This window comes from Passer montanus, unplaced genomic scaffold, assembly GCF_014805655.1.
Source record: "Passer montanus isolate IOZ18808 unplaced genomic scaffold, ASM1480565v1 scaffold150, whole genome shotgun sequence".
Lineage (NCBI taxonomy): Eukaryota > Metazoa > Chordata > Aves > Passeriformes > Passeridae > Passer > Passer montanus.
Window position 1 is genome coordinate 469,434 of NW_024362052.1, and position 26,650 is coordinate 496,083.

General features: G+C 52.7%; 2 long non-coding RNA genes across 7 annotated transcripts in view; both read left to right on the top strand.

Annotated features, from left to right (window-relative positions):
• Positions 1–15,277, top strand: part of LOC120498785 — a 31,668-nt gene extending 16,391 nt beyond the window's left edge. For both annotated transcript variants that reach the window (XR_005626741.1, XR_005626740.1), the window contains exon 3: positions 13,304–15,277. This is a non-coding gene — a long non-coding RNA (uncharacterized LOC120498785). The remainder of the gene's footprint in view (positions 1–13,303) is intronic.
• A 6,013-nt stretch (positions 15,278–21,290) lies between these two features.
• On the top strand, positions 21,291–26,650 carry LOC120498794. 5 transcript variants are annotated; one of them, XR_005626746.1, is made up of 3 exons: positions 21,291–21,433; positions 22,898–23,075; positions 23,644–26,650. It is a non-coding gene; the product is annotated as an uncharacterized LOC120498794 (long non-coding RNA). The 5 variants fall into 5 exon arrangements; XR_005626747.1 differs by lacking the exon at positions 21,291–21,433 and having other exon boundaries at positions 22,509–23,075; positions 23,644–25,896; positions 26,149–26,650; XR_005626748.1 differs by lacking the exon at positions 21,291–21,433 and having other exon boundaries at positions 22,511–23,075; positions 23,644–25,628; positions 25,767–26,650.

Genomic DNA, 26,650 nt, shown 5'->3' on the forward strand with positions numbered 1-26,650 from the left:
TCTCAGCTTGTCAGGCACTGGAGAACAGCGGACACTTGGTAGTGTTGGAGCACAGCCACAGGAATCTCAGAGCTATTTACTACCTAATTACTTTTTCGCCTTGTATAGCACCTGATGCAGCAGAGACTGCTCATCCACTGTACAGCACCAAATGTCATGTACAACTCTTGATCCAGTCTCAGAAAATGAGTATCCTAGCACTCTATTGTCAGAACAAAGCCGCTCATTTTCTGTTAGACAGAGTAAGGCCAGGATGCCACTAACTGCTGGATTTACATCCTCTTTCCATCAAGTAAATTATGTTACCTTTTTCAAGACAACTTACTGCTTTAGAATGACATTGAGAAGGACATTGAGGCTCTAGCACAGCAGAAGAAACAGCTGTTTCAAGGACTGTCATCTCAAGTCTTCACAGAGAAGGGGTGGCAGAATCAGTTTGGTGCTAAATGACATAAGATAGGTTAAAGATCTGCAAAGACAGAACCAAGCTGAAATTCCTGGCTTAGTGAGGCCTAAAGTCTTACTCCTAAAGACGTCTGTGTCATATCAACTCCATACGAACAGGTGCTTGCTAGCTTCACTGGTCAGAAAGGTGGATTCAGAAACTGTCTAATCCATTTTCCAATTTATCCCACTTATGTAGCATTTCAAAACTGGTTTCCATTTCAGTTTTGCCCTTTCTGAGGCAAGGGAAAAAGGCCAGTGTTCTTTACCTAGTGCTGAAATGCATCTAAATAGACACACACACAGAGGAAAGTCTGTGAGAGCATAATTTAAAGCTAAGTTTGTCCCATCATCCAGAACCTGATCTTTGACTCCTGACCAAACAGTAGGCCTGGATACTGAGTTCATGTGTACATAGTTTGTGCTTGTATATGTAGTTAAAGTAATGCAGTTCAAGTACTATACAATGTGTCACAAAATTCAAATGTAATAACCAGAACATAAGCCCCAAAGTTCTTTATTTGTTTATCCCACCATCAGTACACAAACCAAGGCTCAGTGCACTGTTAACATTTCTGCTGTGTTGCATTTAATGGGCTGCTTTAAGCTCCTTTGCATGCCAGCCTTGTGTGTGAGAACACTTGCCGTTCAGAAGGGGAGATTGTTCTTGTGGGCCCTGTGAGGGAAGGCATGCTCAGCTTCGTATCAGCAGATCTCATGATTGCCCCTCTCGCTTGTTCCTCCAGTTGCTAAGAATTCTGTAGATAAACTTCACTTTATCTGAAGGGAGGAAGTTGCTGCTGGATGCAGAGTCAGGAAGGACAGCAGCCTATTGCACACAGCAATAGCTTTAGAGGAACATGTTTTCCCATGCAGATGGGAAAACAAGACAGTTAACCACCTGTGTGCCATGCCACCCATTCGCCTGTACCGCTCCAGCAAACTGGAAGGAAAGGCCTTTTCCCTTAACCATTTAAAGGGGGGAAATTAAATTAGTGAAGCTCATTGGTAGCCTGAGCTGACAGAAATAGAAATCTTGAAATAAGAGGCTGTGAGGCAGGAACTCTGTACCTTGCACTGCAACCAGAATCAAGCCTTTCCCTCTGCTCTCAGCTCCCCCTATAACCATGATTGGTCGGGCTTAGTGATTTGCCAAGAACACAAGGCCCAGGAGAACTGATAGCTGCTGGTCCAGTTCAGCTGCCAAGGGTCAAGGCAGCTGGAGAAAACCCTCTATGCTCAGGACTTGATCACACAGTTTTGAGAGTCACTCGGGCTATCTTTGCAGGGCACTTGGAAGATTAAGCTGGTCTGAAAGAATGCAGACAACCAGGACATTCTCTTTTCGCATGTGCTCTGCTCAGTCATCCTTTCTTTTGCTCAAGTAGGAAGTCTGAGAGCAAGTGATAGCACTTTCCACATCAGGCTGCCAAACCCTCAATATTGGTCAAAATTATACTTTTGACAGATGGCTTCTGTGGCAGTAAACCTCACAATACCCATCTCCAGGCTCAGGTTAAGTGGCAGCATCTTCAAGCTACAGAGGTAGACACTACCTCCTCATTTCAGCTGCTAAGCAGATCATTTAGAGGGAATGAAAAAAAAAAAGAGTAAAGCCTTCAAGTCTTCCAGTGGTTATCTCCCCATTAAACACTTCTTCCTGGGAGGGCTGAAACAAGCAGATAGATGCAAGGGCTCATGCCTCCCAAGACAAGCTTCCATGTACTGCAAAGGTGCTTTGCTGAATTCCAGCATAGTATAATGCAGGCAGGCAGCCCCAGAGCTGGCTCTTCATAGGAAATGAAGCAAGTGGATCAGGATCTTGTTTACAAAGGGCGGCCATTTGAGTTTGGAAATAGTGACACTGAACTTCAGAAGCTGGGAGGGCTTGAAATATCCCCAAGTATGCAACGTGTGTATCCCAAGCCTTGGTCCCCTCTGCTTGTGTCTGCTGCTTTATAAGGGAGTTACAGTTCATAGTTTGCAACGTCATTTTAATGTTTTATTGCTCTAGGATTAAAGTCCTCCAGGACTTGCTCACCTTAAGGAACCAAGGCCCATCGATTCAGTGTTTACACAACCAAAAATTTACCACTTGGCCAGCCTCTCAGAGGCCCTATATCTGCATATCCTGATAAGATAAGGACACATCAAAGGTGTGATTAACTCTCCAATTGCCTCTCTGAGCTCCTTTAGCTTTGTCCCTGAAGCGTTGTTACTTTGAAGTGCGAGTCATTTGCTCCCCACTTACATAAGTCCTTCAGGGAAATCTCTACCTCGTGTTAGGTGCAGTCTGGCTGTCCCTCTGCCAGAGAAAAGTTACAGCAAAGCCCTACCTGGAGCCTGGAGGGAACAGTATGCCATAATCTCTGCTAGGCATGAACAGCACCCTGCTGGGAAGTACAAGTCACCCAGCCCATGGCTGGGGTGTCACCTCACTAGTCTCGTGGTGCAGGACTGCCCCAACAGAGTTCTTCTCTGAAGAATAGCATTCTTTTTAATGATTTAGAACAGACCTGAACTTAATCACATCACTGAGCCCCCCTAGTGCAACACACCTGCATAACTGGTAGTCCCAGCTGCTCTCATTCCTGGAGCTCTTGGCTCTCAGTACAAAATCATTATCTTTCATATCTTCATAACAGTTTGCTGGATGTCCCTAGTGCTGTTGTATACAGGTTATGGGTGCAGAGTGCTTGGGCTAAAGAACAGGCAGCTATAGCCAAAGTTAAGTGATTCCTCCCCACAACTGGGGCTCCATCCCATAGGGAGTCACCTTTCTTGAGCCATAGAGTCAATCAGAGCATCAAAGCTTATTTGTGACTGTAATGCAATCTTCCCTTCTAAGGTCTTGATATGTTTTCTGGACAGGACATGGCTAAACAAAGTGTCTAGAACAACCTCACTAGCAGTCTCCTGGTCACACAGGTTAGCATGTTAGGTCTCATCCAGAGGTGTTTTAACTTTCTCTGAAAGCAAAATCTCCCAGGTAAGCGTGGGTGAAGGATGTTTCATGCTTTCTGAACTCAAAGTCTCCCTGTACACGTGCACCAAAGGACACAAACACCTGCTTGTCTCAGTAAGTCCTCTTCATAATGATACATTTCCCATATTTAATCAAATATCTGAAAAAAATGGCTTGACAACAAAATCTCAAAATCTGCTAGAAGTTACAGAAAATTTTTATTTTCATCCTTTGAAACCACCCTGATATTTAACCATGCAGAGAATTCAGTGTTTGAGAGAGGGTTTTTTTGGGGGTGACGGAGAGGAAGTTGCATTTCCCTTCATGCACTGAGCACATGGGCACCAGAGGTGCAAAAAGCAAGATCCATTCCAGACAAGGAAGAGAAAGGAGGGGGCAGTGAGAAGCATGGAGACAGACCATGTAGGCAAAACAGGAAGTTCCGGCTGAAGAGGAAATGCTTCAATGCTATCTTAAAAATATTTTGCTGTGAAACTCCATGCAGCTGTAGAGAGGTAAAAGAAAAGCAGCTTTCTGCAGTTTCAGCAGTCTGAAGGTCACATGCTGCCACACACAGGCTGTTGTCCCTGTCCCTGAAGAGGGGCTGCAGCTTGTGCTTGTGCTGCCCTTGGGCGAGCAGCTGGAGAGAGGAACCAGGCTCCTGGGAATCAGCCTGAACACAGACACTTCCATTTCGTCTGTGCAGCCTGCTTGTGTCCTTCCAGGTGCTTTCTAGAAGTAGGTGAGGCACGCTCATAATCCTTCAGTAGCACACGCTCTTCTACTTTAGAAGCAGCTTGTCCAGGGAGCAGACAGCTACATCACACAGCATCATTCCCAGTCTGATTTTGGTTGTCAGGATCCCACACAGGGGAATGTGGTTCAGCAGCAGCCTCAAAAGCCTCAGCGACACCTCGCTTCATCAGCAGATTAATTTCCCCAGAACTCTCAGAAAATCTTCTGATGCATAGGTTTTAAGAGAAAATGGATCAATGGGATCACAATGAACCTCTCTGAACAGTCCCAATTAGAAGTAATGTACTGCTCATCTGCTTTACCTCATTTTAGCACCTGTGTAACTAGAGAGGAAGCAGACTCCTTTCTGAAGGGCAGGAGATGGAAAGTGTGAGCAGTAATAAAAGGCCAGAAGTGACAAATGTCTAGAGACAAGAACAATCCTTGTGTATCAGGTTGTGATGGCAGGTAAGTCACAGATACCACTAATGCCCTGCATGGTTGCAGCCCCACAGCTCCTTCCTTCTGTGAATTACATTCTTTATGCCTTCAGACAGCCTTTCTCTGAGCATTCAAGGGTGCTCCTCATGAATGAATGATAGGATGAGAATCAGTGAGCACTGTTCCTCCTAATTCTGACGGCTCAAGAAGTAATTGAAACCCCATGGACCTCAGCTGTAACTTCCCACTTAGTTTGTTAAATGCCAGGACGCCTCTTGTGCAAAAGCAAGTCAGCCTCTTAAAGCCAATTTAGATAATCCCATGATCCATGGCACAACAAACAGGCAGAATTTCCGAGTACAAAGATAGCCCTGTAGTCAACATCTCTGAAGCTGAAAGACTCTTTGTGTTGTGCAGCCAGCATCATCTCAGAGTTTTCTCAGAAGCCAGTGTAAAGAGGCTCCCTCCAGCCTCTGTTCTGTGGAGGGTAAAGCTTTCTTGCCTCCTGTGCAGGGCTCCTCCAGCACAGAGGGCAGCTGCTGCAAGGCTCACACATGCCCAGACACACACGTACACACGCACATCATCTACCCAAACTGCTTTTGTTGCTCTGGGGCTTCAGCAAAGCCTGTTATCCATTTTGCTGAGTAGTCTTCTTTTTCTTTCTAATAATGGTGAAAGGCAGTTTTCAGTTCTCTGTCAGTGGTGATCTCAAAATGACAGGCCAGCGAAACATTGCATAGACCACAAAGGAGTGTTTTCCTTGGCTGCACGCCCAACTCTGTCATATTAATGCTCAGCCAAGAGCTATTGTCCTTGGCAAGTGACTCTGCACTGGCAGAACAGGATCCACTGCAAAAGAGTTCTTCCCATGTACTACACTGCTGGTGACTTCTGAGCCTTTAGGAAGGCTGAGGTATCTGACAGTGCTGGAAAACTCACATCCCCTAAATCCAGTTATTTATTTCCAGAGCTGTGGGGCAGTGATTTGGTATTGGAGAAGAGAACCACTGCCAGAAGTCAGCTACAGAATGGCACTAAATGCACCCAGAAGACACCCAGGCCAAACAGAGCCAAGCAGGCTGGGGGATAGTGAGGAAAGGACATTCACACTGTGCAAGGGTAGACAGCCAAGGGAGCAGAGCAGGCAGTGCACAGCTGGCATTTTAGCAGCTGGCTTAGGGCAGGGGTAAAAAGCACTTTGAAGACTACTAAAACCCCATGTTTCATCAGCACTGAAATATCCTGCCCATGCTCTGCTTTTTTAATACCCTCTCATTTGTGATCAAAGAAAGTGCAGGTTCCCAAATGGAAACATTGTCTTTGCTTTGTTGTAAAGTTGTCAACCCTCCTGAGTGGAGCAGGGGCACTATCAAACTGCTTAAATACTGATAGTAGGGATTTCCTTTTGAAAAAAGGAAATGAAAAAACATGATGTGAGTCACAGAAAACTTCCCCTGTGTAAGAACAGATCTGAAGGAGATTCTGGGGAGCCAGTGAGACACAAGAGCACAGCACTAGCATGTTGGACACATAAACTTCAGATAGTTCTTAGCTTCTGTCCAGGGTCTGCATGCCAACAAGGCCTAGAGGAAGTCTGTACACACTAACTTTCACCAAGGAACAGAGCTACCTGAGTGTGCCCAGCTTGTGTGTAAGAGAGATGACTTTCCCCAGCAAAAGGTAGAGCTTGGTTATGTCTGCTGCATGTCAACACACAAAGCTGCTGAGCCCAAAACTGAGGTGTCCCCAGCCAGTGTGGTGCACAGAACCCCACTTGCCCTTGGGTGGTCCTGTAGGCAGCTCCTGGAGCCACCTGAAAGGTGTTGCCATGCTCAAAGAGATATTCGTGTTCCCTACTGCTGAGAATATGGGTCATGGCATCTTCTAGTCAGGTAAATGCAGGAGCTGAAAGGACACCCATCCATGCCACGCTGGCTGCTTCTGAGGGGAGAGATCTCACAGCCTGAACAGTCAGATGGTTCCAGCCTCCCCTTACTTGTCTTTCAGCTGAAAACTTTCTGGTGCCTTGTCTCATTCACAGGGGAATCTCACCCCGGGCACTTTCATTTTGCTTCTAACACGGAAGAGGAAAGGACACATTCTTTTCATTCTTTTTCATTCTGTAATTATTGGAACAGAACAGTGTGTGTCTGTTTTGTTTAATTGTTGATGTTATTTTCACTTTCTTATTTGGGATATTAGGCAAACCTTCCTTTCCCTGGTGAAAAAGCGAGAGCATCCACTGCATGTCTAAGACAGGAATATAAAAAAAAAGCTCCAGAAATGGTTTTGTTCTTTTATTGAGACAGAATCTGAAGAGGAGGTTCGTGAATGAAGTCTGAGTTGTATGGAAATGCATTACACTTGTGCATTTTAAAGCGAAATCGATGATTGCTGTGCTCTGCCACTTGCAGCTTTTTGGTATTCTTTACACAGACCTTTTCTCTTTTCATACTTAGGCAAGGTTGTGCTTCCTTTCTCATCCCAGGGGATTGCCAGTGAGGTTTGAATAGAGCAATTTCTTTTCCTAACTTCAGAAAGTGTTGCCATTTCTTTAGGTGAGTCACCTATGCATGATCAGGGCTTTAAAGACACAATTTTCAAAGTGCCTGGGGATTTGACTACTCAATTAAACCAAGAGAAACTGAATTTCCCAATCCTCTGAGGTGCTTTGGGAAAATCTCTTGCTAAACGTAGCAGCTTAATGATGATCTAAAGATACATAAAGACATTTTCATCTCTTTTTACTGAAAAATCAAGGGCTACTTCCACACAGTGGAAACTTGACAGGCATTAAAGAACATCACAGACTCCACAGAGGCAAATACTACTCCATTCTTCTGGACTGCAGCTCTGTTAGTAGCCCTGTTGTTTCTTTCCTGAAGCATGGCTAAATTATAGGGCTAGGGCAGTATATGTGCTGTACTTTGAGGATGTCTTCCCCCAGGAAACAGAGAATGGCACATCAGAGGTGTGCAGCACACTGTTAGGACGTGGGGAATGCTGTGCCTGAGATGGGGAGCTGGACATCCCGGCTCTCCTGCTGCCACTGCTCCTTTGGGCAGGCACGCTGAGCGCTGACCTGCCCCCGTCCCTGCACGGGGTCACAGCACAGGGCTGCAGTAAACCCTGAGAACCAGGGTGTCCCAGGCACCAAGTGCCAGGTACCACTCTATGTACAATGTGCTGCAAGCTTAGCTGCAGCTCCAGTGAGGTTTCGATTGCTCTGTATATTGTCATCACACTTTGTTGACTGGTACGTCCCACGTGAGTCTGTAACCACTCCAGAGGACTTAGCTGTCCTATTGCTGCTTACATATTGAAAGCTTTTTAGCTCACAGTTCTGTTTGGTGCAATAATTTTTTTTTCACTTAGTCCCTTGATTTATTTCATTTAAAGCTGTACACATGAGCTTGATGAGTCATGTGATTGAGAAACATGGTGAGAATCAGAGCAATAGCTGGTGGGTTGTTCTGTTTATTGATAGGCTGTATTTCCCACAGCATGAGCTATAAACAACAGATGACTTATGGCAAGAAAATTTGTGGAAAATGATGGATATTATCTATGTAAAGGTTGTCTGTGACATTCAGAAAACACGATTTGCACAAATTCTGAAGCTGACACCATAGCAGAGGATTGCAAAACACATCCATCTGGTAGCTCCCTTATGTTTTTCTAGGCCGAATCTGTGAAGTGGTTTGGCTTCAGTGATAATACAATCCAGATGTTGGACTACAGGGAGCAAAAGTATTTACTAAGCAGAATAATTCCCCTTTTTTGTCTGATAAATTCACTAGATTCCCCTCACCTTGTGAGAATGGAACATGCTATACTGAACAGTAGCAGGAAGCTCTGCATCTTATTAAAGGGCTCACTTATACAAGTTGCTGACAGGCACCCAGTAATGGCATCAAGCTTTGTTTTTGACAAGTATTCATGGTGTGGGAAAGGGGGAGTTTGGATTCATTTTACCTTACAGGCCAAAGTTTCTTGAAATCTGGCGTATTTACTAAGCAGGACACAAATTGGGGTGATTTGCTGTGAGAGAGCGTGCAGTCTGTCAGAAGTCAAGTGCTTAAGGAGGGGGGGAAGATTTGGGATTTATTTGCTTGGAGAATATTGGAGAATATATTTGCTTGGAGAATATGTAATTGTTAAGGAAACTCCTTTTTACCCCGAAGCGGGCTAGCTAGCTTGATTCTGCATCTGTAAGCTTTCTACAGCACTTGGCTTTGGCTCCAGATCATTCCATGAGTGCATTCTGTTGATGTTTACACAGTTGTAAATGCTGTAACACCAAGTATGCTCAGGAGTGAAACTGGGAGCTACATCCTGGTGCCCTGATAATCCAGGTAACTGCTTCTTTGATATTGCATTGCAACTGGTTGTAAGTGGAGCTTGGTATGGAAAATATGGAATATATAGACCTGTGTTGCTGGAAGAACTCTGCTAAAAACTGATGTTGGCAAACGTTTAGGGGGATAGGCAGTAAAGCAGCAGGAGTGGAAGGTTTTTAAAATAGTCTGAGACTTGCTGTAGACCTCTTGATTTCTGTGCAGCTCAGTGCACACTGCCTTTCATGGCTCTTTTATGAGCACTGTTATCTTGAGTTCTGCAAGCTGAAGTCAATTGACAATACTGGTAGCCAAAGCTATTGCCCCAACAGAGAATTCATGTAGGGAGAAATCTAAATCACATTCAGGCTGTGGAGAGGGTATCTCTGTTGCTCTACAACCAACAGGTTGTCCCAGGAAAATGCAGGCAGTGTGTTAATCTGTTTTCCCACCTGTTGTCTATAGATTTCAGCCAATTTCTACCCAGTGGTTACTTTTAATCTATTCCCTGTATGGAAGGATTTTTGTCAAGGTGGAAGCCAGAGCAGCCACTGATTTTTCAAGAGGCTTATTTTGTTTTATTAAATCTTGTGCAGAGTTGGAGCCCTTGGTACAAGGGAAGGTAATAGTTTTGCAGACCTGCTCTGTAGGGAACTTAGTGGAGATGGCTTTTAATACAAAGCATCTGGAAGGATGCCATGATTTAATTGAAAGGCCGCCCCATGGGGCAAGGCACATGCTGAAACAGGAGGGTGTGGATGAAGCCCTGCACTGCCAGTGTGGCCACGAACATGTCATCCTGTGACAGCAGTTTTCTGGCCCAAACAGGTACCTGTCCCAGCGAGTCTTTCCCAGCTCCTGCTGGGAATATTTTCTGGAATGCTGTGAGAGCTGGGTGTCTGCGGGCAGGCCTGCCCTTGTAAGGGCTCCACGTGTCCAAAATGTCACGGCTGGTGCCTTGCTGCTCTTTATGTTCAAGAAGAGCTTACAGGACCTGCCAGCAGCACTCTGGGGACACATCAGAGTAACCCGAGTAACAACATCAGGGTAACCCTGAGTACCCCAGCTCTGCTGGAAAACCACCAGAACCAGGAAAACTGTGCTGCCTGGGTGGAACTGGGAAGGTGATGGAAGTTCCCTAGGCAGTCTTTCATGGAGAAAATGGCTAGACAAGCTTCTCCTGCCCTTGTTTTCAGATAAGTGCTTTGGTTTGATGGTGATTTAGGAATCACAGCGGTGCTGATCCCTTTCCTGATCTGGTGTGGTAGGCATGAGCTCTGTAACTGGCTTCCTGTGGCCAAGGATGGGCACATGTTGGTGGCAGCAGCTCTCCTGGGAGAGAAACTGAAGCCTGGATCTGGGAGTATTGTGGAGCTTGGCAGACAGCTGTTTGTCCCAGTTCAGTGCAGTGCCTCCTGTTCCATTCCCAGCATGTTTCTGCTAGGGAGGTGACACCACCTGGTGCCAGCCTGCAGAGCTGCCTCTTTCTCTCCCTGGATACAGCCACCTGCTCAGAGCCTGTGCTGGTACTGCACTGAAGCTGGGACAGGGAAATTCAGGCATCAAGGACTGGAGTTTCTCTCAGCAGTGTTCCCATGGCTGGGTGGCAAGGCTGCACGCAGGGTATGGGTTTATGTAGGTGTGCTGAGTGCCTTCAGGAAATCCTGACCAGATCTGGCAACTGGGAAATGAGAAAGCAAGTACTTCTCTGCTCTGCACCTGGTCTGGTATTTTGGGAAAGGTCATGAGGTTGCCACCAAATGGGAGACAACTGTTTCCTAATCCCAGAGATACAAAATCATGCCAAGGGATGGGGAGAAAGTGGGAAGGTGTGGAAGACTTCATGACTTCTTATTGCAGCTGTAATAGATTTAAAAAAAAATAAAAACAAACAGAACAAAAACCCAAACAACCAAACAGAAAAGCCCACTAACCAAAAAAACTCAAAACAAACAAAACAACAAAAACCCAAACAAAAACCCCATAACAAAACAAAACAACTACAACAACAAAAACCCCATGACTCTCATGTCCTCCCACCACAGTAGCAGGTATTTCCCTTTTGTGGTAGCCTGGTAGATTTAGGGGTTTTCTGGAGCACATTATTGGAAAGGACTTCTTTACAGCCTACATCCTTAACTACAAGAGAAGACAATCAGTGTAGCAGCAGCTTAAATAACAGTGAGGCATAAAATCAGAAACAGACACTCAAGCTTGCTATAAAAACAGGCAACGAAGAAGTTCTGAAAAACTATTGCTATTTCTAGAGAATTTTTGTGAGCATAAACACCCAAGCTGAAGTGGAAGTGACCATGCAGAATCTTCAGCAGTGAGAGGACAGGTCCATGTGAGAGAAACAAAAACCTGCCCTCATCGTCAGCTGGGTCCTGGGGACCTGCTCTGTGTGTTGTGGGCAGTTTTACTTCATCTCCACAGTCTTTGATTTATGTTGGATAGAGCAATGCATTGCCATTTGCTTGCCAGTTTGTTATGACTTCTACCTGCAGTTTCACAATCTCTCTCTGGCGCCTCTTTTTGCTCTGATATCAGGCAATATGGAAACTTGTCTTTAGATGTCCAGCTGGGTCTCCAGGACTGGTGAAATGTAACTGGCACTTTCTAGCATGAAGCAAACTCATAAGGAAGCAGAAGCAAAATGTCATACTCAGTGACATCAGTGGATTTATTGGAGAAGAATCCAAGGTCTAGAGAGTTTGCTGGCAAAACTCAGCTAGAAAATTGGGATTGGAGGCAGCTTTACCATATCAGTGGCTCCAAAGTTGTGTTACATTTCTTTAATGCCATGCAGCTGCTGTCGGGCTGGTAGTGCTTTCAAGGATGCTTTTACCTTGCAGGCAGCCACAGACTGTATTTGGCAGAACCAGCCTCTGATAAGATTTAAGCACAGACCACAGCATGTGGCAGAAGACCTGTTAGCAACTGCCTGAAGAAACCCATTAAAATAAGCAGCTGTTTATTCTGATGCTTAATGAGACAGCAGTTAAGAGTGTTGCAATTTTACACTTACTGAAACATTTGAAGTGCTCTTCAAGGCAAATGACAGTAAACTGGGGTAATGCAAGTCTTGTGTTTATTTAGAGCTTGCCTTCTGGTACCTCCTTAGAGCTTGTCTGCACTGCGGCCATGTGGAGCTCACAAGTGTGAGAACAAGTGGAACCATAAGACAGTAAAGCTTGGGGGGCATTTCTGTCAGGTACTGCAACAACAGCTGTGGTCCTAAACATCAGTTTTTGCTGCTGTTTACCTGGAACCCCTCGTTTTTTGGGGGTTTTTTTGACCAAAAAATTGATGTGTGGAGGTAGAGATACTTGCTTTAAAAAAAAGACAAAGTTCTTGGGTTTGGGGGAAGCTGGGTAGATGACTGTAATTAGTTCAGTGGAATTCATAATAATGAAAGATGGTGCTGTAGAATGAACCTGCTCAGACTCATCTATTGGAGAGTGGGGGGTTTTTTGTTTTGTTTGTTTGACTGTTAGTTTTTTGTTTGATTTTTTGTTTGTTTAGGGTTTGGGATTTTTTGTTGGTTTAGTTTTGTTTTGTTTTGGTGGTTTATTTGCTAATTTACAAAAGGACTAAATTTTTAGGAAGCATGCTAGAGTTAATTGCTTGTTAGAAACTTAAGGTCAGTGGCCCCTGTTAAGGTTTGGCTGGCAGTGGTTTAAACAGATCCTAGCAAAATTAAGCAGTGCTTTAATTGTGGCTGATGCTTTTAAGTTTAAATGAAGCTTTGTTTCCTGAGGTCATTATGGTACCAAGTGCAATTTATTTTCTAAGGAAGTCGGGTCCAGGGATATTTTAGATTACCCTGAAAAGATTCTCATTTGGACCACAGGAATGAAAATACGTATCTGCCAAAGGGTTTGCCCCAGGCCATCTGAATTTAGCTTCATTATCTTAGCAGAGCCAACTTAAGAGAATGTGATTCCTGATGGAGAGTTTCATTGGAGGATATGTAGCTAACATAAAAGCTGTTTATGTACATATATTTGTAGAATATCCAAATAAATCCTGATGTGAGGGTACAGCACTTGGAATAAATGCAGTGCTGCCAAAGTGTTGAGGGAAGAAGGGGACCTGGATATTTCATCAGTGCCTGAAGGGGGTCTGCAGCATCTGTGCACCATGGGCTTCCTTAAAGAAATTGATGTGGTGTTACCCAGGTCATAAGTAATGGTCAGAATTTTAGGACTTAATATGCAGGTGTTTGAAATCTTCAAAAACTCAGACAGTGATGACAGAACAGTGTTCCTGTTGTTATCAGCTCATCTCTAAATTCAACATGTCACAAGAAGGTGTGCAGAAACCTCTCAACAAAAATTTCACAAAGCAGTCTGAGTAAAAGTGTGCTTCCTTTCAGATGTGCACCAGCACTGCTGCTGCTGGCCTCTATAGTGGGTTGGATGGAAGCGAACATTCCTTCTGGGAACTTGCTGACACCTGCTCAGGATGAAGCTGATACACCTAACTTACTGCCTGAAGTAAAAAATACTACCCAGAGTAATTACCCCAACAAACGTGTCAGAAATAGATACTTGGAAATAATATTGCAGTGGCAATATTTCATTACTTTAAACATTCTGTCATTCCCCCCAGAGTTCTCCTAGCAAGGTAGGCCAGCCCAGGCCCTGCAGTGATCATGTTTAACAGCAGCATAAGGAGAAGTGACAGCCAGGGTTCCCTCCCACGTTATTCAGTATAGCAGCACACCCAAACTGAGCTGGGAATATATGTATTCACTGGATAATGTCTGTATCGCATTAACAAGCTTTGACACTAATGCTAATGCTTCACTAGAAGAAACATGACAAGTAGGCTGGTTCAGTGTGCATGTAGCACTGAAAGATTTCTAGCACACACAGTGAGACTTGCGTTGCTGCTTGACAGCTCTGGCTGTCTCAAATCTGCTCAGCCAGCAGTACTGCCTTCCCTCCCTTGGCTGCACTGGTGTCCTGTGCAGAGACCGATTCTTCGTGTGCAGGCACGGGCATTTCATCCTCAGGGCTGTTTCCTTCGGGGTGTCCCTCGGCGGACGCTGCAGAGGGGAGCGAGGTCTGTGGCTTTGCCGGGTGTTGAACGGGTGACAAAGCCGACACTCCTGACGCTGCAGAGCTTGCAGAGAGAGTTTGGAGCAGGGAAAGTTTTTGCCGCCTCGTACGTGGCAACCCGACCTCATCACCGAAACTTGGCATCACCGAGGTGAAGCGGCAGAGCCCCGGGTTTAACAGCAGCAGAGCCCGCCCCAGCCGGGGCGTCTCGGAGCGGTGGCACTTGGGGCGGGAGGGCGCGCCGCAGCCGCGGGCCCCTCCCAGCGGGCACAGGGCGCGACAGCGAGCCGGCGGGGAAGGGAGGGAGAGGGGAGCCAAGGAAGGGAGCCGGCAGGACAGAACGGGAGCCGGCAGCGAAGGAAGGGAGCCGGCGAGGAAGGAAAGGGAGCCGGTAGCAAAGGACGAGAACCGGCAGCGAAGAACGGGAGCAGGGAGCGAAGGACTGGAGCCGGCAACGAAAAACGGGAGCGAAGGACGGGAGTAGGCAGCGAAAGAAAGGAGCCGGCAGCGCAGGAAGGGAGCCAGCATGGAAGGAAAGGAGTCGGGAGCGGACACGCGAAGCGGGCTGCACGGCACAGGGAGCGCTCGGCACGGCGGCTGCCCGGCCCGGCGTGCGCAGGGCTCGCGTGGGCAGCGGGACGGTCCTGCCGCGCTCCGGGCGCTGACAGAAAGCTCGGACCCGAGTCAGCCAGGGAGCTCTCGGTCACAGCACCTTTGTGTTTTCAGAGCTTGGGAGCTGATGCAGACCTGGCTGACGGCTTACGGCACGCCCGGCCAGGAGATGCTTCTCATCTCTCCGGCACTCTGGGAGAGGGGGAAACAGACACTGCACAGGGCCACCGGGCCCTGGCAGCTCCTTCCCAGCCTGTGCTTTCTGACTGCCAGAGATTTTAGGGGCTGCCTGCCTCAGAGAACGGTCGGAGAAACAGATTTCTTGTGACTGGGTGCAACACACCACCGTGGCAAGATGGTAGAACCACCCCAGTTTCAGGTAATCGTGTCCAATTTCATACTGAGGTTTTTTTAACATCAATGCTAGTTTCTTGCCAACAAGTTTATAATATCCCTCAGCACCACATCCATCAACCCCAACTGGTCCACTGCAGCTGTCATTAGAGGGGTGGATTTTTGCTTTGTGGTGAGCAGTGAGGAGGCTGATGTTCCAGCTGATGCCCGGGCACAGGCCTCCTTACCCGAGGCAGGGATGGGACCCTGCTTCCAGCTGGACTTGGAGGCTGAGCCAGGGAGAAACACCCAGGTGTCTGCTACATGTAATACTAAATCTGCACAGCTGGAATTAAAGCACTTGCACCCTCCAGGACTAAGTGGCCGTCCCTCAATCACGTGACTGAGTGTCCTCCTGTGTTTTTGAGAGGCTGGAATTGTGATGTGTTCTCTCCTGTTCCTGATTTCTTTCCAGGCTGTGGAGATGCACATACAGCCCCTGGCACAGCCATGCGAGTTCCTTTCTGCTGCGCTGGCTGGGAAGCTGTCCGAGAGAGCCGCGAGTGCTCGGGCAGCTGGTGGGTGGCTGTGCCCTTCCTGGAGATATGCAGGGCACACAGTCCTCCACACAGCTCAAGGAGACGTGTTCCCTTTGGCTCTGAGCTTCCACTCTCAGTTGCTGCAGTACGCCGTGGACAGCAGGGCTTTGGCAGCCAAGTTTGTACCTCTGTCTGTGACATGGCCACGTCCGGGACAAACCCCGCTCCCTCCCGTGACCGAGGCAGGAGCTGACACACAGACTTCCCACTGGCTCCCCATTTCCCGGGTGGGTGCCCACTCCTCCTTATCTCCTGGAGGAATGGATTGCTCTGGATTACCTCCATTTTTTCCAGAGTGCCTTTGATCCTCCAGGAAGAAGGTTTGCACAGTTCCCTGCTGTGGCCTGGCTTCCCACATCTGCACGATGCCAGGTGCCCTGCCTGCCCCTCTCTCCTGGTGCCCGCTGCAGAAGGTTCCTTGCAGGCAGCCCTGGCACACCGCCCTCCCTGTGAGTCTGGGGAAGCTATCACAGCCCAGGCTGTGGTGAGGGAAACTCTGACTGTCACTTTGGTCTGTGCCTGCCGGGACGTTTGGGTTTCCCTCCAGCGTTTTGTAATTTTGGGTTGGGTTTGTCTGTTTGCTTGTATTTCTAGGTTTGTTAGTGTTCGCTTGAGGATTGCTTTCATTCCTGTTGCAGTTTCTGCAGTGCAGGTCCCTGGGTGATCCCCATTCTGGGAGTTTAGGGGAGGAGTCCATCCTTGTGTTCCCAGACGTGCTGTGGTCAAGCTCCCTCACCCGGGGCGTGGCGGTGAGGCTGCTGCTCTCGTGCCCATTGATTGGTGTGACTGCAGTCACAGCCTAATGAGCTCCTGCCCGACCCCAGGGAGCCGAGCTGCGCCAAATCGAGCCGAGCTGGGCCGAACGGAGACAGCGGCTCCGAGTTCAGCCGAACCGAGCCGAGCTGGGCTGAACGGAGACAGCGGCTCCGAGTTCAGCCGAGCTGCGCCAAATCGAGCCGAGCTGGGCCGAACGGAGACAGCGGCTCCGAGTTCAGCCGAACCGAGCCGAGGTCAGCCGAATGGAACCGAGCTGGGCCGAACGGAGACAGCGGCTCCGAGTTCAGCCGACCCGAGCCGAGCTGGGCCGAACCCAGACGAATTGAGGCGAACCGAGCCGAATCTGACTGAAAACAAAGGTTACGGGTCAGGGATGGTTTGTTAGCCATCGAACCACGAACTGGTCTCGTGTGAAACGCGACCCGGCTGCCCCCTCTCCACGCCGGGCCTCTGGCAGCAGCGGCCGTTCGGGACCGGGGAAGAGCTGGGATCGCTTCTCAGCGGGAATGATCAGGGACCAAGCCCGGGTGACACGGGTCCGGTTCGGGAGCGGGCAGGGCCCTACAGGGACACAGGGCCGGGGGCAGCGAGCGGCGCTGCGCTCCGGCAGGGGGCGCTCCCGCAGTACCGCCGTGCGTCCTGCAGGGGGCGCCGCGGGGAGGGGCCCCGCCCGGCGCATGCGCCGTGAGCGCCCCGCGGCCTTTTCCGGGGGGGCGGCGTGGCCCTGGCGGGGTCTCGGGAGAGACGGGCACGGTCACTGGGCTCAGCGGGGAGCCGGACGCTGCCCGGCCGTGTGCTCGGTGCTGGTTGCCGGCAGAGCTGCCGGGGCCCCCCGGCCGTTCCCGGCTGCAGCGTGCGCTTGCGGAGAGCTTTGGGTGCGTGCGGCGAGGACGGGGCGCTGCGGAGCTCGGCCCGGGGCAGTGCGGGCTCTCCCAGCTCGGGGCTGAACCGGGCTGCGCTTCCCAGCCGCGGGAAAGCGTGACGTGGGAGAGAAGGGAGCCAGGAGGTGCCGTGGAACTGCCAACCTACGCAAGAGTTCTCCAAACACATCGGCAGGAATCCGGCTGCAGAGAAGCTGTGCAGCCCGGCGCTGCTGCCCTGAATGGGCCTCCCCCGGCTGGGGTCTCGCAGAGGATGGGGCAGTCGCAGCCGCCGCGTGATTCCCGTGAAATTCGGTACGCCTGGGGAAGGGCTTCCTGACCGTCCCTGTCTCCAGGGCAGCTGTGCCCTGTGCAGAGGCCCTGCCTGGGCAGCCCGGCTCGGCACGGCTCGCTCCCCGCTCCCAGGCTGGAAGGGGCAGGTGGGGCCTGAGGCCACGGCACAGGAGGGAGAGGAGGCAAAGCCTCTGCACCAGCCCTGGGCCCGGCCTGCCCAGGAGAAGCTTCTGAGGGACACCGCGGGCTCCTGTGTGCCTGGAAAGCTGCAGCTGCCGGGGGCTCAGGGGGGTGCCCTGGCCCCTGCAGCACTGTGAGAAAAGGTACAGGTCAGGGCCACAGGGTGGGCTGCAGTCCTTCAAGGCAGCTTTTGTTTTCAGCACTGCGTTTTGCTGCCTGCAGGGACCTGTGGTGTGCACTGGGAGCTCCTGCTGGGGCAAGAGCTTTGTCTTCCCAGAGGCAAAGCTGCAGCCTCTTCCTCACCAGGGACTGTCTCCGTGCAGGGAACAGCGCAGGGGACCGGCCGAGGGGCTCAGCCTGGCACACGGCCCCAACAGCAGCTGCCCTGGGCACGCTGGCACGGGAGGATGAGCCCCGGTGAGGAGCACGGCCCCAGCGTGGCACCAGGAGAGGCTGGCACGGGAGGGTGAGGCCAGGTGAGTGCTCTGACCCGGGCAGCTGTGGGGAAGGTTGCAGGATCTGGCAGGAAGGATGGAATGCCCCAGTGCACACGACCTGAGGAAGTTGTGCCGGGCTGTGGCTGAGGAGAACGTGCTGTGCTGGTTGTGCTGGCCCTGCTTGGGCCACTTTGGGCTGGCAGCAGGCTGCAGCAGGGCCAGGGTTGTGGCTGTGCCCTGCCTCTGCATGGCGCTTGGCTGTTCCTTGGGAAGAAAGTGGTTGTGCTTGTGGTTTCTGTCCTGTTGTGGTGTGGTTTGGGGCTGCATTGGCTGCAGGGAGCCAGGACAGGACCTGGGGGTGGGATTCAGCTGTGCCTGACGTGTGTGGGAGCTGTGGCTGTGAGGGGAGCTGAGAGCAGGGGCTGCAGCACAGCTGCCCGAGGGTGGCTTCTCCCCACAGCATCAGCAGCCACCCTGTGCTGCTGCTGGTTTGGCTTCTGGTCACAGACAGCGGGGACAATCCTGCCCTGCTCCCCCTCCCGGGGCCTTCTGGTTGTTCTGGGCCCTTTGTAGCCTCTGTCATTTTCTTCTTAGTGCTGGGCCTGGCTCAGCATTGCTGGATGAGCGTGCCCTGTGGTGTGTTCAGGCTGGGGCAGGGTTGTGCCTGGCTCAGAGGTGTTTATCAGGATGTGCAGCACAGCCTGAGGGGGCAGGCTGAGGGGAGCAGGGCAGGCTGAGGGGAGCAGGGCAAGGCCATGGGCCAGGCCCTGTGTGGGCACAGCCCCCCCTCAGCCCCCTGTTGTTTGGTGGCTGAGGTTCCCACAGTGCCCCTCACTGAGCAGAGGGCTTGCAGCAACCTGTGCCTCTTCCTGTGCTTTCTGGGCAGAAATGTGCATTATTCGAGCTGTGCCCTGAGCTCTCCCATTGAGATTTCTCCCTCCGTGTCCTCAGTGCGCAGTCTGTGCCCAAAGCAGGGAGCAGCAGGGAGGGAAGGGCTGCCCCTGCCTGGGAGGGGGACAGGCATCTCCTGTGGGTTGTGTGGGGCTGTGCTGTGCACCCTGGGGATGCTGACTGAGCCCCTCCCTGCAGAGACAGAGGAGACGCTGCTGCACCTCGTCCCCAGGAGAGCTCCTGGCTCGCTCCTGCTCTGGGATGGAACTGGGAGCCACCTCCCTGCAGAGAGCAGCACCTGGCCTGGCTGCACTCCCGAGGGAACAGCCTGGGCTTCCCGCTGCTCACAGCTCCTGGTCAGGGACATCCACGCCTGCGCCTGCCCGGGAATCCCGGCTGCCCTAATTTGGGATCCAGCCACAAGACGTTGGTGCTGCAGCTGCAGGTGAGCTCAGCTCTCCCTCAGGAACACCCGTGCCTGTTACAGCTCCAGCTGATGGATGCTGGACAAGAGCTGTTCCTGGTGCCAACAGCTCCTGCTGGAGGACCCCTGCTGACACTGCTCAGGATATTTGAGGACCCAGGTGATGTCTGTTCCCTCTGCTTGTTCCATTGCAGCTGTTACCCAGTCCAGCTTGCTGAACCTCCAGCTCTGGCTGTGCTGTGTTCTTCCGTCCAGCTCTGGAACTGAGATGCTCCACTTGATGGCTGCTCCAGTTCCTTCCAGCTCTGTTTTAATAACTGCTGGTTTTTGTTACTAGCCAGTTTAAAATTCCAGCTAATTGCAGTTACCTGGGATTTTGGCCAAGTTGTAAATGACTCACTGTCATCAATTGCACGTAACTATTAACTGTTATTGTCTAAATAGAAGTCATAACTGATGTAGTGGTTGTACACAATAAACGGTTGGACGTGGAAAACGGGTTGAAAAGTGATTTTCTTTCCTATCTCAGACCCTTGAACCAGCCTGGGGCGTGCTGGCGTCCCTGCCTTTGGGGACCAAGGTGGCCGGAGCCCCTCCTCCAGAGAGGGTCCTCATCCCCAGCCCTCCCCCCAGAAGCCCTCCCCAGCCTCTGTCTGGGGGCTGGGAACAGCCCGCTGAGCTGCTGTGCCCAGGTCTCTGGGAAGTGGCACTTGGTCATTTTTCTGAGTCCCAGAAACACTGGACTAAACCTGCATTTTCAAGAAAAGACAATGCAGGACTTGCTTCACTTTTTCTGAGCTTCACAAACATTGGGCTGTGCTTTTGGGACCCAAGCTCAACCCCCAGAGTTTGGTTTCAAGGCCCAAAAATGCAACATTTAGTCTCTGTTCTCAAAAGGTGAAAACGTAAGATTTAGTTTTTGCCTTTAGACCTAAACCCACTGGATTTAGTCTCTGGTTTCAACTGTGGAAAATGCAGGACTTGGTCCCTTTCTGAGCTCCAAGCCCCTCAGCCTGTTCCAAGCACCCAAACCATGCCATTTGGCAGTTCAGAGCCAGCACTGCACCTCTGTTTGTGACCCAGTGTGTGAAGTAGCAGTGGGCAGCTGGAAGGTGTTGCCCACTCCCTACCCCGTATCCAGTTTATGGGAAGTGCTTGGGACCTGGGATGGAGGCACTCTCCGTGTGCGGGGGTCCCGTGCGCTGTCTCTGTGGGGCAGCACTGGGGGATGTGGGGAATCACTGACGTTTATTTCAGCTGCAACACCTCACCCCCGCGCCGGGAACACAGCCCAGCCGGGTACACCGCTTCCAGGGGAACATCCCTCCCTCACAGCCCGCCCTGCTCTAGGGCCGCCATGCCCGACCCCCAGAACCTCCTCCACGAGGAGCCTCCCGCCCGTTCCCGAGCCTGTGCCAGAGGCATCCGCCCCTGCTCCCAGCTCTCCCCGGGGAAAGCCTCGGGCGGCAGCGGCCGCTGCCCTCCCCAGCCCGTGCGGCCTCCGGGACTCGCCCGGAGCCGCGGGAGCTCCCGAGGCCGGCACTGCCCGGCCCGCGCCGGCCGAGCACCGGGACGGGGCTGCCCCGCTTCCCCCCGTCCCCGGAGCTCCCTGCCCGGCCCGCGGCAGCTTCTATCCCCACGGCCCGGGGAGGCTCGGGCCATGGCCCCGGTGGGGGCCCGCAGCAGATACCGCCGGACCTGAGCCGGAGCCCCGGTGCCGTTCCCGGAGCCGCCCCGGAGCCCTCAGAGCCCCCGGCGCCGCTGCGAGGGGCGGGGCCGCGAGGCGGGGGCCTGTAGGTGGGCGGGGTGACACAGGGGGCGGGGCCGACATGTACCAGGGGCGTGTCCGGGCGGTGCGGGGGCGGGGCTCGGGGCCTGCTCAGGTGCGCAGGGCGGGCCCGGCTCAGGTGCGCGGGGCCCCAGGGCGCCTGCGCGGGGCGGGGCCGAGGTGATTTAGGCCCCGGTAATCGCCGCGTCGGCCATTTGCTCCCTCGGAGCGCGGTGCGGGCAGGAGCTCTGTGTGCGGGCTCCGTAGGTGAGGCGCGGAGGCTTCTGCCTCCCCTCCTGTCGCTCTCTCTACCCCTCCTTCATTCCCCGCGTATTCCCTTTCTTTCCGCCCTTTCCCTCTCACCCTCAAACTCTCCGTTCCTCTCCCCCCAAAGCCGACCCCCCCACGGTCCTTCCTGTCCTGTCCCTTCCCCGCTACTCCCTTCTATTCCCCCCCTCTCCACCGTCCCTCTTCACCCCCCAGCCTTTCCCTTACTCTCCCGCTTCCCTCCTCACTCCGACCCCTCTCCTTTCCCGTCCTTCCCCCCCACATCTCTCCTGTCTCCCCGTTCTCCTCTCTCCTTTCCCCGCAGCCGCGGGGCTCGGGGCGCCGGGCAATAATAAAGCCCAGAGGGCCGGAGCCCGGCGCCCCCCGCTGGGGTCCCCACACGGGGCCGGACCCGCTCTGCGGGTCCCCCCATTCCGGTCCAACACACCGCCCGACACTGCCGGGGTTCGGCTTCCCCAACATCACACTATGGGGGTCGGGGGGCAGGGGGTGTGGGTGGGTCAGGGCGGGCCCCCTCCTGAGGAGGGGGTCCGGGGGGAGAGGGGGTCCCTCCCCCTCCAGGCCTCGCCCTCTCCCCGGACCCCTCCTCCGGACGGGGTGGGGAGGGCAGGGCATGGGGAGCCGTTCGTGTATTTGGCGTTTTTTTTAGTATCGATTCTTTTTTAGTGTTTATTCGCGCGACAGAGTGACGTGACCCCATCTGCCATCCCACCCGCCCCCCTCCCTCCCCCGGGCCCCGTCCGGAGGTGGGGATCCCGGGCCGGGATCCGGGCGGGCCCCATCCGGAGAGAGGGCGAGGCCTGGAGGGGGAGGGACCCCCTCTCCGCCGCGCCCCCGAGAGCAGAGGATGGAGAATGGGAATGGGGTAGCGGAGGGAAGGGCAACACGTACAGGGCAGGTGGGGAAGAGGTCGGGGTGTGCAGGGCAGCAGGGGAGGGGGCCGGGTGAAGGCAGGGTGGAGGAAGGAAAGGATGGATTGACGGCAGGCTGAGGGGAAGGAGGTGGGAGGTGTGGGGGGGAAGGTATCATGGAAAGGGGGCAGGTGGAGCCGGGGTGGAGAGGGGAAGGAAGAGTGGATGAATGATCAGGATTGAGGGCAGGTGGGGAGAGTCTGGGGAGGGGGGGGGAGGAAGCCCGGTTGGGGAGAGAATGATCGAGGAATAGGGTAGGGTTGAGGTGAGCAGGGGAATAGAAAAGCGGGATGGGGGGGACGGGTAGGGGGAACCGCCCAGGGGGGGAGGGGGGGGTAGGGTGTAGGGGAGGGGAGGAAGGGAGGGTGGAAATGAGAGGTATAGAAAAGAAGAAATACAACAGAAAATAAACGTAGAGGAAAAGAAATGTAGAGAAAAAGAGATATAGAGTCCGGGCGGTGCAGCCTCCACCACCGAGCGCCGAGGAGCAAATGGCTCCGCCGGGCCCTCACTGCGCCTTAAATACCCCAAGGCCCCGCCCCGCGCAGGCGCGCTGCGGCCCCGGCCCCGCCCCCCCGGCCATAAATCCCGGCGGAGCGGGCCCGTCCCGGTTCCTGCGGGGGATGCTCAGCACGGGATACCGAGGGACCGCCGCTCGGAGATCCGGATCGGGGCTGCTCCCGGCACTGCGCGGCGTCCAAGGCGCTCAGGTGGGGCTGGGATCAGGGTCCGGGGGTTCGGGTCCTGCTCCTGCCGGTGCCGGCTGGGGGGGGGCCGGGCGGAGCCGCTTCCTCCTCGGCGGGCAGGGTGCGGGTGTTGGGATCGGGGCTGGGGTCCCGCTGGGGCTCCTGCGTGCTCCGGCTGGGGCTGTGCCGGTGCCGGGCCCACCAGCAGCACAGCGACTCCCTGGAGCAGACTGGAATCTGCTGGATCGCGGCTGGAAGCGAGCAGGACACGGAGAGCGCCCGTGCCGGGCCCGGACCCCACCGGCACCGACACTGCGGCCACCGCGGCCCGGGGGTCCCCGCCGAACGAGCGGGGCCGCCGCTGGAGCAGCCGCTCGGGATGGCTGCTGGGGCTGCTCCCTCTCCAGCTGTGCCCGGTGTGGGACTGGAGCCCTGCCAGGGCTCGCCCCTGCTCTGCCCGCCCGTCCAACACTTGCCAGCTCAGACCTGATGCTCTCCTTCCTCTCCCCTCTTTCCCTGTGCCTTGCAGTCTCCAATGGAAAAACCCCTCGTGTGGAAAAGCCAGTGAAAACTATTTATTCTTTATTTCCAGAGCCATAAGGATCATCACTGAGAAATGACTGGCCCAGCTGCACGTGGAACACAGAATTTTGGCCTTCTCAGCAGCCTGCTGCAAGCACCTGAGCCAATCCCAGGATCATGATGAATGACTGCTGCCAGTAAGAGAACTCCTAAAGAAATGCAGCTCCTTCCCTTCTGCTAACACTGCTTTACACGCCAGCCCCTGCAATGGCTGCAGGCAGAACTGCTGGCACCTGACATGACAGCACCACACTCTTCCCCATAACCCTGATCCTTCTGTCCTTTCCAGGATTCACCCAGCTGTAAATGTGCTCATGCCACGTCCCTTTGCAGGGAGAAACAATCAAGTCCTGAGGGTTACCCTGTTCCATGGCTGAAGTTCTTCTGGAGAATGGCAGAGAGCATTTCCTGCAGGTGAGTGCTGCCAGGCCAAAACGATGGAGGCTGCTGAGGCCAGGGCTGATTTTCTAGCCCAGAGGCCTGGGCGTCTCCTGCTCACTGCCAGCAGTGTTCCTTGGTGTTCCCTCAGGGCAGGGGGAGGCCAGAAGCCCCCAAAGGCAGCAGCACCTCTTGTCCTTGGGATCTGCAGGGCACTGCCTGCACCGTGGCTGCTCTGCCAGGCACACGGAGATGCTGCAGCCCAGAAGGACCCCAAGGAGCAGCTGGCATTACCTGGGAATGGAGGCACAGGCCGTGTGCAGAGAGGCTCAGACAGCAGTTCCTGGTTTAGAGCTCCCACACAGCTGCCAGGTATGTCCCAGCCACCCCAAATCCCTTTCCTCCTTTCCAGCCTGGGGCCATTCTCTATCAGCAGCATTAAAGCCAAGGCAATCTTCCCCCACAGATATTAAATTCCAAGCAATAGCCCTCAGAGATACCTGAAAATCAGAGGATGGAGTGGGATGACGTTTGGAGTTTTTCAGCTGAAGTGCAGGTGCAGAAGTGGTGGAAAGCTTTCACAGATGGGTCCCACTGGAGGTGCACTGAAGACAGGGACGTGGATCTCTTTCCTGAGGGAAAAGAACTTGTGGAGGCCACTGCTGAGGCTGTGAAAGGAGCTGAGCTCCTGCAGGGAGAGCTGTCCCCGGCTGGGCACAGGGGCTGCCCCAGCTCATCCAGCCACTGCCTCCTCCTGCTTTGGAACATCAGCTGGAGCCTGAGCCCAGGGGAGTGAACATCAGCTCAGTTCCATCAGCTCTGTCAAGTGATCCTAGGGACATCACTGGGGTCAGGGTTATAAACAGCCAGCTCTATGGAACGTAAACCTGTCCTTGTCCCAGTGCTGCTCAGCTTCCTGGGAAGCTCTGCTGCTTCCTGACACAGCTGGTGCTCGAGGCAGCAGCTCTGCATGGGAATATCCACACTCCATGAGGCACTGTGCGGTTACTACAGTAGGAATGGAGCAGGGAATTTGGGGCTATGGATGTAATTCATCAGAACTAGCAAAGCTGAAAGAGAACCCCAAATCTGGGCACCACACAGAGAACCATCTTTGTCCTGCCCTGTCAGCTCAAACCCCTGGGCTGGGAAGTTTTGGGAATTAAAGCTATGGAATTATACAAATCACAGCAAGCGGTGTCACCCAGAGGGACAATCCAGGTCCCAGACAATTCCTCTGCAATCCACTATGGGGGAAAACACCCTGTGCCTGCCAGGAGTTCTGACTCTGCTTTGCCTACCAGCTCCTAAGCAGTGTCAGGGCCACCATGAGAGCTTTGAAATCCAAATAAGCCCCATGTCCCACTCCGTGAATAATCCAAATTAAAAAATGCATTATGTCATCAAAAGCTCAAAACTGTGTTAAGAGTTCCATGGCAACACAGTAATGGGATTCCCAGGAATCATTAATGCTCTTGGCTAATATTTGTGATGTATTTTCAATCCCTCAGTGTGCAGTCTGTAAAACTGATCATGGGATTTAGAGGTTGAGCAGGGTTGGCTTTGGCTTGACCTTCACCTCTGGCCCCAGTCTGTGCCAACACAACTTGTGCCAGGGTGAGTGAACTCATCGCCTCAGCGTTTCCCTCCTAAATATCCCCTGCTTGTTTCACTGCAGATAAACTCAGATTTTGCCCCAAACCATCCACTCCTCACCTCTGTGTGACCTCCAAGTGTCTGTTCTGTCCCTCACAGGTGCCCTGGTGACAGCACCGTGGTCCCTTTGCCTTTCTCCAGCTCGAGGCCGCTCCTCTGCTCGCTCTCTCCAGTCTCATCCCACAGGGATCCTCTTCTCCCTTCCCTGCTGCCAAGGAAGGAGGACACAGTGAGCAATGACCTCAGCAATTCCCTCAAAAATGCCACCTCACCCCCCTAGCATCCCCTCACACTTTCCTACACAAACAGTTCTTGTGTCCCCTCTAAAGTACACCAGGTTTTCAGCTAAATGAATGCCATAATCTACTGCTCATGATTCACCCAACCAAAATCAAGAGCAAATGTTGGTTGGGCTTTAAGGACTTGAAATGACTTTGAAGCAAAATAAATCACCTTTTTCTTCTCTTTTCTTCTGTTTCAGATGCTGGACTTACTTCTGTGGATGTGTGCTGAGCTCTTGCTGGAGGGGACTGTCAGGCCCCAATGGCTGTGAGTTCGTGTTCTTCTCCCTGGGGAATCAGAAATTCCCCCTGTCCCCTTTTCCCAGGCTGTTCCATGTGGCTGTTGTCAGGCTGTGGCAGCACAGGCAGATGCAGCTCTCAGCATTCTCTGCTCCAAACACAACTCTGGCCTCCATTGCAAACTGCCTCTGCTGTGAGGTTTTCTCCTAGAGGAATCAAGGAATTGCTCATGGCAGGGTGTAGCCATGATATTTTATGAAAAATCCTCTGCTAGGATTCTTCCTGTCCTGAGGAGCTGAGAGCCTCAGGAAAGCAATGTGAACAATAACTCTCTGCTGGTGTGGAATGCAACAGGTGCATCTTCCATTGGTCCATGTGGATTGTTTTCAGTTAGTGACCAATCACAGCCACCTGGGCCAAGGCTGTGAGCAGTCACAGGTTTTTGTTATGCATTCTATTCTA